The following is a 13,342-nucleotide window of genomic DNA, read 5'->3' as shown; positions in this document are numbered from 1 at the left end:
TGAGTTGTGACTCTGCAAACATTTACAATGGGTTTTGGTTCTATGACCTCAAGGCACTTCACTGCCATATGAGGCCTTACTTCTAGTGGGGGGCATTCGGTCAGGGATTCATGGGAAGAAATCATCATCATCATCCATCATCACAATAAATCAATTAGTTTGACTTAAAGGCCAACCTCAGCCTCCTACCATGACCAATACACAGCTCACATGATCCTATATGTAATTATATTTCTTCTCACATATTTCTCCCCCCCAGTCCCAGATACAAAGACTCTTCCGAATTTACGGTAATGCAATCTGCCAACAGGACTCTCAATGAATGGATACATTTAGTATTGGCTTCCACTATGCGTCACATGTGAGTCATTTATTAGGCCAGGCAGGAATACAGGCAGCCATATGGGCACAGCTGACTCTGTTATACACCTAGCAGCTGAGAGAGAGGCTACAAGTTAATCATTAGCCAGCAGTCACGGTCAGGCCAGGAGTAAAAGCTCCGTGATTCAGTCTTAAAAAGGGGTGTGTGAGAGAGAGATAACGGGAGAGTGATCTATTGGTTTTATAGCCAATCATGAGGTTGTGGGATTGGGATCAGGACATGCACTATAGTCTATAACTGTCATGATTTGAATTTGTGAATTATGTTGTGACGGATGTGAAATTTATTATGAATGAGGTTGAATTTGAAACTAGATAGAGGACTAGGGAAAACCACTCTGAGAAGACAAGTCTGACATGTAGGGTGGCAGACTGACATGGACAGAGACAGACCAGACACAGTCTTCACAATAAAACAGCCTTCAACAGTCTTTGTGATCTCATCACACACTGGCAGCGCTATGAGACAGGTCGTCACAACAACCATCGTCTGTCACTAGCTCTGATAGGTGACACCATTGTCTCAAATCAGATGGCGTCACTCCTCCGTGACGCTGGTCCCTCAACTGATCTTTCTTCTAAGACTTTGAACTGACATTCAAATATTGAGCATCCACCATTAAAAAATTGCAAACATCGTTCCACATTGTTGATATCACTGCGCTCGTTTGAAATAGGCAGAATAACTAGCTTGCTAAATGATGTGATTTAATAGTTTGCAATTGTGAGAAAATAAAAACGAACTAGTGGCTATCTCCTGCACAAATTCTGTGCAGGGACGTTGGTCGCCAGTGCAGTGGCTTGATCAGCTGTGTAGCTAACTGTTGTAGCTAGCTAGCTTACTGACATAGATAGCTAGGTAGCTCTTCCTTCACTGACATAAAAAGCTTGCTTAGCCTGTTTAAATTACCCTGAAGTTGTAGACGTGCAGCCCATGCACAATTAAGAGGCACGGGCAGTTATCAGAAATCAGTCCGTAGATCAGCATGTTTCTCCACGATCGTATCGTTGGGTCAGCTGAGCACAGCAGTTGACTCGGGAGGCTACTGTAATGCCTCGTGGCAGAAGATCATCTGCTTCATGAAAACCACTAATAATGTAAGCATTAGCACTACTAGGTACAGTAGCTTGCTAGCTAGCTTTTGTTGGAAGATTCAACATTGTGTGTACAGCACTAAGTAGGTAGCTAGTTGGTCAGCAGCAGCATTTCAGTTAAAGATGATTTCAGTGACTGGCTCAGCTGTTAGACATGTTTATGCTAACTTCCGCACCCATAGTCAAACTTCAGAAATACTGCTATTTGAATCCTTAGCTAGATGTAAAATGGGGTGACACTTTCTCACCCAAAAAACATAATTATTGACATTTTTATTGTTTTAACATAGATTCATTCAAACAGTTTTGAGGCAGAAATCGGGTTCAGCAGACGATGTCACCTAGGTAATATTTTCTAATGTTATGGCAGCCCATTTTCGCCAGACTACTTTTTGTCTATCCCATTACCCTTTGCGAGATACGAGACAGTGCAGGCAGAATAGACGTGCTATCTGATGTAAGACAATGAGGTGACACAGAGAGAGAGTAGGACAGCGTGCAGATACCCACCGACATGGGTGTTAGCTTGTACCAGGAAAGGCGGCCTGTCACAGCTTGACCGCAAAGGAGCTTTGCGGGCAAAACACACACACACTTCCTCATTCATATTTACTGATTGTATCATTGCTAGAGACAAGCTGTGAGAGAGAACAAACTCACACCCACAGATATCACATCGGATGAGCTCTGAGGGGGATCACACACACACATACACAATTATATACATTATACACACCCCCCCGCACACAGACATATACACACCTATACACCAAGGCCTACTCTGGAGACATTGAGGATGACAATGAGTCAGAGAAGAGAAGGAATGAGGGAGTGAAATGGAGAGAAAGTGAGAGTTGTATTGCCATTTTTTTAACCTTTATTTAACTAGGCAAGTCAGTTAAGAACAAATTCTTATTTACAATGACGGCCTGAGAACAGTGGGTTAACTGTGTCATTAAGAACAGTCGTTAAGCCTTTTAATTGTGCAGAAAAAAGGGGTGGGCTTGTCCTCATGGCAACGATAAGGACCAACCAACGTCAAACCAACATCGTCTTTACTCTCCCATAATGATTACAATCTGGGATGGAATGATGGTAATCAGGGCCTAGTGGAAGATGGATGTACGTTGGAAGTCAGCGTGAAGCCAGGGCCTCGCCCGCCCCTGTGGCCCAGAATAGCTGCCCCTTCTCTGGGCTTGTCTGATCTTGGGGACAGGATAATTACAACCATGAGGTGATGGTGGTGAAGTAAATAAGCCAGCACCTTGTGCCAAGGATTTAGACATCCTGAGAGAAGGGCACCTCACTGGTTCACTAGAGGGGGGAGGTGAGGAAGGAAAAGCAGAATGGGTGAAAGGGAGGGAGGGGCAATTGTCCAACAAGGGTATTACCAGTATTGGATTATGTGGCAATGTTCATAGTCTTAATGACTGTAGAGAGTAATGCTTAGGTTTGCATGCTCCATAGTGGAATGTGACTGTGAGTCATGTGGTTTAGTTATGGTCTTTGTTTTACAGCTTCTCCTATGCAACTCACTCTGCATGTTGCAACTTCCTATTGGCCCTAGCTGTCTCGTAATAACCACCATATGTACAGTATCTCCGCCAGAGAAATGTTTGGCTGGCATTTGAATATAATTCTGTGGGGGTTGGTTCACAGCCCCGAGCCTCCAAACAACTAGAAAGGGTCTGTAATGGAAAGCAGCCATTTTATGGGCTCCTGACCAACTCTGCTGTTTTGTGTTTTTTTGCGCTAATCAAATTTTTTGGGGGGACATAATGTTTCCATCATGACCGAAAGAGCTTCTGGACATCAGAACAGCAATCACTAATCTTGATTTGGATGAAGATTTCTACTTCAACGAGTCGGAGGCGCACTTCATACTGCTCACCCCGGACCAGGCCCTAATCCCGTAGACTAAAAAAAAAAAAAATTGTTTAATAGGATAATCTCGAACGGAGCTCGTCCAGTTTGTTCTCCAGTGATTGTACGTTCGCCAATAGAACTGAGGGTAGAGGCGGTTTATGCACTCACCAACGTCGTTTCCTCAGCGTGGCCGCCATTCTCTTAACAGGACCTGAAGTACTGTAATATACTAGGTTTCTTGGAGTCGTGGCTGAACAAGGACATGGATAATAAACATCTAGGTGCTTTTTCTATGCATCGGCAGGACAGAACATCAGTGTCGGGTAAGCTCAAGGGGAAAGGTGTGCGTCTCTTTGTTAACAGTTGGCGCGCCATCTCTAATATTAAGGAAGTATCAAGGTTCTGCTCATCTGAGTTAGAATACCTCATAATAAGCTGTAGACCATTTTATTTACCAAAAGTGTTTTCATCTATATCTTTTTTTGCTGTCTATTTACCACCACAAACTGATGCTGGCACTAAGACCGCACTCAATGAGCTGTATAGGGCCATAAGCCAACAAGTAAATGCTCACCCAGAAGCAGAAGCGCTGGTGATGGCCTGGTGATTTTAATGCAGGAAAACTGAAATCCGTTTTACCTCATTTCTAACAGCATGTCACCTGTGCAACTGGAGGCGAAATAAACTCTAGATAACTTTCAACCACACACAAACGCATACAAAGCCCTTCCTCGCCCTCCATTTGGCAAATCTGACCATAACTATATCCTTTTGATTCCTGCTTACACGCAAAAACTCACAGGAAGTACAGTTGAAGTCGGGGGTTTACATACACCTTAGCCAAATACATTTAAACTCAAATACATTTAAATTCCTGACGTTTAATCCTAGTAAAAATTCAATTTCTTAGGTCAGTTAGGATCACCACTTTTATTTTAAGAATGTGAAATGTCAGAATAATAGTAGAGTGATTTATTTCAGCTTTTATTTCTTTCATCACATTCCCAGTAGGTCAGAAGTTTACATGCTACCAAATACTAATTGAGTGTATTGGCTTTAAATTGTTTAACTTGGGTCAAACGTTTCGGGTAGCCTTCCACAAGCTTCCCACAATAAGTTGGGTGAATTTTGGCCCATTCCTCCTGACAGAGCTGGTGTAACTGAGTCAGGTTCGTAGGCCTCATTGCTCGCACACGGTTTTTCAGTTCTGCCCACAAATTTTCTATAGGATTGAGGTCAGGGCTTTGTGATGGCCACTCCAATACCTTGACTTTGTTGTCCTTAAGCCATTTTGCCACAACTTTGGAAGTATGCTTGGGGTCATTGTCTATTTGGAAGACCCATTTGTGACCAAGCTTTAACTTCCTGACTGATGTTGCTTCAATATATCCACATAATTGTCCTCCCTCATGATGCCATCTATTTTGTGAAGTGCACCAGCCCCTCCTGTAGCAAAGCACTCCCACAACATGATGCTGCCACCCGCGTGCTTCACGGTTGGAATGGTGTTCTTCGGCTTGCAAGCATCCACCTTTTTCCTCCAAACATAACGATGGTCATTATGGCCAAACAGTTGTATTTTTGTTTCATCAGAATGCGTCTCCTTCCTGAGCGGTTTGACGGCTACGTAGTCCCATGGTGTTTATACTTGTGTATTATTGTTTGTACAGATGAGCATGGTACCTTCAGGCATTTCGAAATTGCTCCCAAGGATGAACCAGACTTGTGGAGGTCTACAATTTTTTTTCTGAGGTCTTGGCTGATTTATTTGGATTTTCCCATGATGTCAAGGAAAAAGGCACTGAGTTTGAAGGTAGGCCTTGAAATACATCCACAGGTACACCTCCAATTGACTCAAATGATGTCAGTTAGCCTATCAGAAGCTTCTAAAGTCATGACATCATTTTCAGGAATTTTCCAAGCTGTTTAAAGGCACAGTCAACTTAGTGTATGTAATCTTCTGACCCACTGGAATTGTTATACAGTGAGTTATAAGTGAAATAATCTGTCTGTAAGTAATTGTTGGAAAAATTACTTGTGTCATGCACAAAGTAGATGTCCTAACCGACTTGCCAAAACTATAGTTTGTAAACAAGAAATTTGTGGAGTGGTTGAAAAACAAGTTTAATTGACTCTAACCTAAGTGTATGTAAACTTCCGACTTCAACTGTAGCTCCCAAAAAATGATCTGAGGGGAAAAAGTTGGTCACTCAACAACACATCCAATGACATGACACCATCCTAGCAGCTAGTTAGCTAATGTTAGGCTCTGTGTTTTTAGCTTGCTAAATAATTATATAAAATAATTTTAGCTTGCCTAGTTAATTATTTAACAAGGCAAGTCGGTTAAGAACAAATTCTTATTTACAATGAACAGTGGGTTAACTGCCTTGTTCAGGGGTAGAACGACAGATTTTTACCGTGTCAGCTCGTGGATTTGATCCAACAACCTTTCGGTTACTGGCCCAACGCTCTAACCACTAGGCTACAGCATTGCTGTATGGTGGACTCAATGTCTTGTACTGTAGTTGAGTAGCCAGCCTAGGCTACCGCTCAGTTGTCGCTGTAATAGGCCTACATGTTTCTCCTTTGCATGGTGTTTTGATGCAGGTTTAGTTTTGTTGTTGTTATTAATTGTCAAGCAAACCGAAGCCAGACTGCAACATTTTAGTAGCCTAGCTAGGACTGTGGTATGTACACTTTCCCTCTACTTCGCGCTGTAAACGGGACACATGAAAGCATCACAATTGAAGTTGAATTCACCACATCAGGCTGTAATTTCATAAACCTTTGACTAATTTATACTGGCTTGTGTGTCCTATTGCCCTTTAGTAGTAATTTACAATGCATTCAGAAATTATTCAGATTCCTAGATTTTTTTCCTTATTTTGTTACGTTATAGCCTTATTCTAAAATTGAGTAAATCGTTTTTTTCAATCTACACACAATACCCCATGATGACAAAGCAAGAACTGGTTTTAATTTATAAATAAAAAAACTGATGTCATGTTTACAACCTGTACCTTTGCACATTGACTCGGTTCGGTACCCCTTGTATATAGCCTCGTTATTTTGTGTTTTTATTTTATTTTCTACTTTTAGTTTATTTAGTAAATATTTTCTTAACTCTATTTCTTGAACTGCATTGTTGGGCTTGTAGGTAAGAACTTCACGGTAAGGTCTAGCTACACCTGTTGTATTTGGCACATGTGACATACAATTTGATTTTATTGCATTTTCTGTAGGCTACAGCAATGAGCTGTTGGAACCCGAAACTTGGCATGGACGTTTAGCCTACAACATGTTTAAACTGTCGGTTCGGTAGAAGTTTCGGTCAGTGCTATTCATGATGATATGATACAGTGCACTGGCTTGCTCATGTGTTTGTGGCTCTGGGAGGAGGGTTGTGTGTGCGTGTGGCAACGCACTGCCGTTGGTGTGCAGCATGTTGGCAGTGCTTGCTGTGACTGTAGTGCAACGCTGGCTGTATGGTAGGGGGCCAAAATGAATTGACAACCCAAATCATTGTGCGGGCCGGATAGAAATGTGTCACGCCTTGTGTTTGACACGTGCGCTAGACTATTACCCATGTTGTGACTGACTTGTGATCCTTGCCCTTGCTAGTTTGATTGTATTGACATTCCCAGCCTTAGTTACAGTTGTCCGTTTTTATTCTGAATATTGAGTCATTAAAACTGAAACAGTGCATCATCCTGAATGGGTGGAGGTAGCAAAAAGTGTACCAGGTCAGCTGTGATTTGCAACCTGATAGTAATATTTTTTGGACTATCAAGAAATGTATTGGTGAATTATATTAATCATGCATTGAACTACATCCATCTATTCTGCCAACAATGCCTTAGTGTACGTCATGGAATTTTGAGCTAAATATAACCTATTTTTATAAAGTTGGTTTTGAAGCATAAACTGGGAATTTGATGTTTTTTACTGATATTATGATTATCTGTTTGTTTCATATCTGCAAATATGTTAAAACGCTGTCATTTCCGCTATAAAATATATTAAATTACTGACATTGATGCTTGGAATTAACATTGTGTAAGTTCTATGAGAATGGTCTCATAGGATCTTAAGCAATGAATGCTATTTTATTTTGCTTGAGTTTTATTAATATCCATCATCTCGTAGAATTTCCCAAGCAATGCAGTTTCAGTTTTAATTCCTTAATGGTATTCTCTCCTCGCTGTATGTTGACTTGGCATTCATTCCTTCACTTCAGCAAGTGATAAACATAGTGTGTGTGTGTGTTTTATTAGTAAATGGCAAAATGGCCGACCTGTCTTAACTCACTATTGTCATTACTGTCTCCAGCTTTAATGTAGCCTACACGGCGAGCCACTCATACCCTTTGCCTGTTGAATGCTAATTAAGTTAACATTACACACAGAATTTCTCTTACAGCACATGATTCTTATTTCTCCCCATAAGCTCACAGTGTTATTAGGGGGAATTTTGGGGAAAATTCAGAAGTGGAAACTTTCCGTGTGAATTAAAGGGAATATATGGGTATTACCTGGAATATATGGGAATTAACGGAAATATATGCAAATTAATATTAATACCATTTAAATGTAGATGCTTTTTGCAGTATATATATTTACCATATATGGAAAGAAACATAAACCTTTTACCTTATCATAAGTAGAAAATTGCAAATGATTAAATCCTTCCAATAGAAATAACTATTTAGTTACAAATTTAACATTAATTAAAAGAGTTGACTCTTTACATGGGATGATTTCACTGAACAACCAAAGAAAGGGTATATGGAAGGATCCCCAAGGATCCATCACATCTCCCAAAAACATTTTCAACACATTGGTAAAATGATAGTCTAGAAACTAAGGCTTTGGTTGTCTTCCTCTCAGGCTTCCATGTCTTCTCCCTGGTCCTCCTCAATGTCCACCTCTTGAACATCAGACTCTGAGGCCTCATCTTCACTGTCACTGTCCAACCTTGTTGAGGATGGCTCATTGTCAGGCTCTAAAAGCCTCAAGTTTGCCCAGATTTCCACCAATTTTTCAACCTTTGTATTGGTCATCCTGTTGCGTGCTTTGGTGTGTCTGTTCCCAAACAACCAGTTGCGCTCTGAGGCGGCTGATATTGGTGGGATTTGGAGGATGATGGAGGCAACAGGGGAAAGAGCCTCAGATCCACAAAGTCCCTTCCACCGGGTGGCTGATGAGATATGTTGGCACAACTGCCACATTGCATCTCCATCCCAAAGCCCTTGCTTGGAAGTGTACTTCGTCAGACTGCCAAGAACCTTGCCCTCATCCAGGCCAAGGTGGCGAGACGCAGTAGTGATGACACCATAGGCCTTGTTGATCTCTGCACCAGACAGGATGCTCTTGCCAGCATACTTGGGGTCCAACATGTATGCTGTGGTGTGTATGGGCTTCAGGCAGAAGTCTTCACGCTTTTTGATTTATTTCAGAACTGCAGTTTCCTCTGCTTGGAGCAACATTGAAGTGGGCAGGGTAGTACGGATTTCTTCTCTTAGGTCTGCAAACAGAGTCTGAACATCAGACAGGAAGGCATTGTCTCCCTCAATCCGTGCAATGGCTACTGCTATAGGTATTCATGATTTTCAGACTGCTTACCACTCTCTCCCAAAACACATCATCCAGGAGGATCCTCTTGATGGGGCTGTCCACATCGGCAGACTGTGATATGGCAATTTTTTTGGAGAGACTCCTTCCCCTCCAGGAGACTGTCAAACATGATGACAACACCACACCAACGGGTGTTGCTGGGCAGCTTCAATGTGGTGCTCTTATTTTTCTCACTTTGCTTGGTGAGGTAGATTGCTGCTATAACTTGATGACCCTTCACATACCTAACCATTTCCTTGGCTCTCTTGTAGAGTGTATCCATTGTTTTCAGTGCCATTATGTCCTTGAGGAGCAGATTCAATGCATGAGCAGCACAGCCAATGCATGTGAGGGTAGGACTCCTCCACTTTAGACCAAGCAGCCTTCATGTTCGCAGCATTGTCTGTCACCAGTGCAAATACCTTCTGTGGTCCAAGGTCATTGACTGCCTTCAGCTCATCTACAGTGTAGAGACCAGTGTGTCTGTTGTCCCTTTTGTCTGTGCTCTTGTAGAATACTGGTTGAGGGGTGGAGATGATGTAGTTAATTATTTCTTGCCCACGAACATACAACCACCCATCAGAGATGATTGCAATACAGTCTGCTTTCTCTATGATTTGCTTGACCTTCACTTGAACTCTGAACTCTGCATCCAGCAAATGAGTAGCTAAAGCATGTCTGGTTGGAGGGGTGTATGCTGGGCGAAGAACATTCAGAAATCTCTTCCAATACTCATTGCCTGTGAGCATCAGGGTTGAACCAGTTGCATACYCAGCTCMAGCAAGTCATTCTTCAGCATTTCTCTGACTATGTTCCTCCATTGAGTCAAAAACACTTCTGATTACAGGAGGACCATGAGCTGTTTCTATCGATAAGGTGTCTGATTCATCATTTTCACCTCCAATAGAAGTAGAGGGACTTTTGTCAGAGGTTGCTTGTTGTGAGGGCGGAGGGAACTTGATGCCTTGGCCAGATGATTCTGCATCTTTGTTGCATTCTTCACATTATTTGGCACAGTATTTGCAAATGTACACAGCTTTTACTTCAACATTAGCTGCAGTGAGATGTCTCCACACATCAGATAGTGCCCGTGGCATTTTCCTGTAAAGATTAGAAAAATTAGTAAAGTTAGAAAATATTTAAACACACTTTGCTGTAGGCTACTATTTACTAAAATAAAATGTATGTCATATAAAATATATTCACTCTACCCAGTATTGTAATCAGAATTTACCAGAAAGCATGTAGTTCTTGGCTCAGACAGTGTAGTAGTGTGGGTTCAATAGCATCTCATTAGTGTGCAAGATCTTGAGAATCAGCTGTAGGTGTGATGGAAGAATACACTGTGCATGCAGGGTTGCAATTCCATCGAATTAGGGATAATTTAACTAAAATATGCCACAAGACCTAGAATTGCCTTATGTGTATCCCACAAAAAAGGTTCACTGTAATAAGCTAACGTTTGAATTCAAGCAAAATTCCCCAAATTCCCAGGCTCAAATTCCCATGGAAAAGTTACCGGAAAGTTTCCGGCCCTTTGCAACCCTAAGTGTTATCCTGTTCTACCTTAACAATGTTGAATTGCTGCCTACATCAAAGTAATGCCATTGGGGATTAGAGCTATTTACAAGACTGCCTTGGAGGTTGCAGTATAATAGATAGATAGCAAGTCGTCTATTGTCTAACCATTGAACCTCATCCTGCCTCTAATGGCCTAACACCTCAGCACAAACTAAAATCATCACTATGTTGTGTGTGTTGGATTTATTGAACGCTTTAATCAATCTCTATGAAGCGTTTTGACTCTTCCCCCCCCCCCCTGGGAAGGTGAGGGCTACTAGTCTGGCTAGCACTTAACTAGAAGTCCTCCTGACTTCAGAGTTTTGAAAGGCTGTTTTGATGTTGTCAGCATGATGCATTGATAATGAAAGGGGGTTGTGATTTTACATGATGGTTCTCCTTTGTGTCTTTCTCAATCAAACACCCACAGGCACAGCCACATACAGCCTCCAAGCGCTGCCCCCTTCCATTACAACGGTTGGATTTTCAATTCCAAGCAACGAGAGGTCTCAATCCGAGAAAAATGTTTGAGAGAACCAATCAATGCGTCCGCTCAATTTCTGCACAAATATTGCGTTAACAAACATCCTTCTGTCCAGACCAGTGAGTCACAGCTCTTCCTCGCTGTGTGGTCACATGGGTTGTGTCAGCAAGGCTAGAGGGCTACTCCAGCGGAAAAGCAACGGTTACATATCGAACACACCATCGGAGTGGCACTGAATATTGAGCCAGGTGTTGAAGGAAAAAAGTGACATTTCCTTCTGACATCGTCTTCCCCTAAGCTTCTTACCTCATTTTACGATTGCATTGAAGAAATCAATTTCCAATGGCTTTCAATAGAGTGAAGCTTATTAAGTCGGCTCCAGGTTGATTCCATGCCAGCATGACACCTTCAGTGTGTAGATACAAACCTTTTTCAGTAATATTTGTCAAATACAAAATAGTTTTTAGTGAGCACTAGTTGCGCAATATACTTATGTCATGCAATAAAATGCAAATTAATTACTTAAAAATCATACAATGTGATTTTCTGGATTTTTGTTTTAGATTCCGACTCTCACAGTTGAAGTGTACCTATGATAAAAATTACAGACCTCTACATGCTTTGTAAGTAGGAAAACCTGCAAAATCGTCAGTGTATCAAATACTTCTTCTCCCCACTGTGTGTGTGTGTGTGTATATATATATATATATATATATTTGAAGACACAAGGCTTCCGTGGTTGGAGAGGAAGAATTTGAGGGCCTCCATCATTCGTAACATCTGCTCACCTGACTTAGAATTCCTCATAATCAAATGTCGACCGCATTATCTACCAAGGGAATTCTCTTCGATTATAATCACAGCCGTATATATTCCCCCCCAAGCAGACACATCGATGGCACTGAACAAACTTTATTTGACTCTGTAAACTGGAAACCACATATCCTGAGGCTGCATTCATTGTAGCTGGGGATTTTAACAAGGCTAATCTGAAAACAAGACTCCCTAAATTCTATCAGCATATCGATTGRGCWACCAGGGCTGGMAAAACCCTGGATCATTGTTATTCTAACTTCCGCAACGCATATAAGGCCCTCCCCCGCCCTCCTTTCAGAAAAGCTGACCACGACTCCATTTTGTTGCTTCCAGCCTACAGACAGAAACTAAAACAAGAAGCTCCCGCGCTCAGGTCTGTTCAACGCTGGTCCGACCAATCTGATTCCACGCTTCAAGACTGCTTCGATCACGTGGATTGGGATATGTTCCGCATTGCGTCCAACAACAACATTGACGAATACGCTGATTCGGTGGGAGTTCATAGAAAATGCATCGGCGATGTCGTACCCACAACAACTATTAAAACATTCCCAACCAGAACATGGATTGATGGCAGCATTCGCGCGCGAAACTGAAAGCGCGAACCACTGCTTTTAACCAGGGCAAGGTGACCGGAAACATGACTGAATATAAACAGTGTAGCTATTCCCTCCAAGGCAATCAAACAAGCTAAGCGTCAGTATAGAGACAAAGTAGAGTTGCAAATTCAACGGCTCAGACACAAGAGGTATGTGGCAGGGTCTCCAGTCAATCACGGATTACAAAAAGAAACCAGCCCGTCGCGGACCAGGATGTCTTGCTCACAGACAGACTAAATAACTTCTTTGCTCGCTTTGAGGACAATACAGTGCCACTGACACGGCCCGCTACCAAAACCTGCGGACTTCCTTCACTGCAGCCGACGTGAGTAAAAACATTTAAACGTGTTACCCTCGCAATGGCTGCAGGCCAGACGGCATCCCAGCCTGGTCCTCAGAGCATGCGCAGACCCAGCTGGCTGGTGTGTTTACGGACAATATTCAATCAATTCTATCCGGTCTGCTGTTCCCACAGCTTCAAGAGGGCCACCATTGTTCTGTTCCAAGAAAGCTAAGGTAACTGAGCTAAAACGACTACCGCCCCGTAGCACTCACTCCGTCATCATGAAGTGCTTTGAGAGACTATCAAGGACCATACTCCCTCCACCCTACCTACACCTAGACCCACTCCAATTTGTTTACCCCCCAATTTGGTCCACAGAAGGCGTAATCGCAACCACACTGGCACACTGCCCTAACCCATCTGACAAGAGGAATACCTATGTGAGAATGCTGTTAATGACTACAGCTCAGATTAACACATAGTACCCTCCAACACTCGTCATCAAGCCTCGAGCCTGGGTCGACCCGCCCTGTGCAACTGGGTTACTGGACTCCGACGGGCCGCCCCAGGTGGTGAGGGAGGTAAAACATCTCCACCTGCCGATCCTCAAACTGGGGCCCACAAGGTGGTCTGAGCCCTCCTC

General features: G+C 42.5%; 1 protein-coding gene across 2 annotated transcripts in view; it reads left to right on the top strand.

Moving 5' to 3' along the window:
- LOC111972820 (ras-related protein Rab-32) overlaps positions 1–13,342 on the top strand; it is a 33,600-nt gene that overhangs the window by 1,089 nt on the left and 19,169 nt on the right. The gene's annotated exons all lie outside the window — the stretch shown is intronic.

This window comes from Salvelinus sp. IW2-2015, linkage group LG14 (assembly GCF_002910315.2).
Source record: "Salvelinus sp. IW2-2015 linkage group LG14, ASM291031v2, whole genome shotgun sequence".
In the NCBI taxonomy this organism is placed as follows: Eukaryota; Metazoa; Chordata; class Actinopteri; order Salmoniformes; family Salmonidae; genus Salvelinus; species Salvelinus sp. IW2-2015.
Note: the sequence above shows the minus strand (reverse complement) of the source record. Positions and strands in the feature narration are given on the sequence as shown.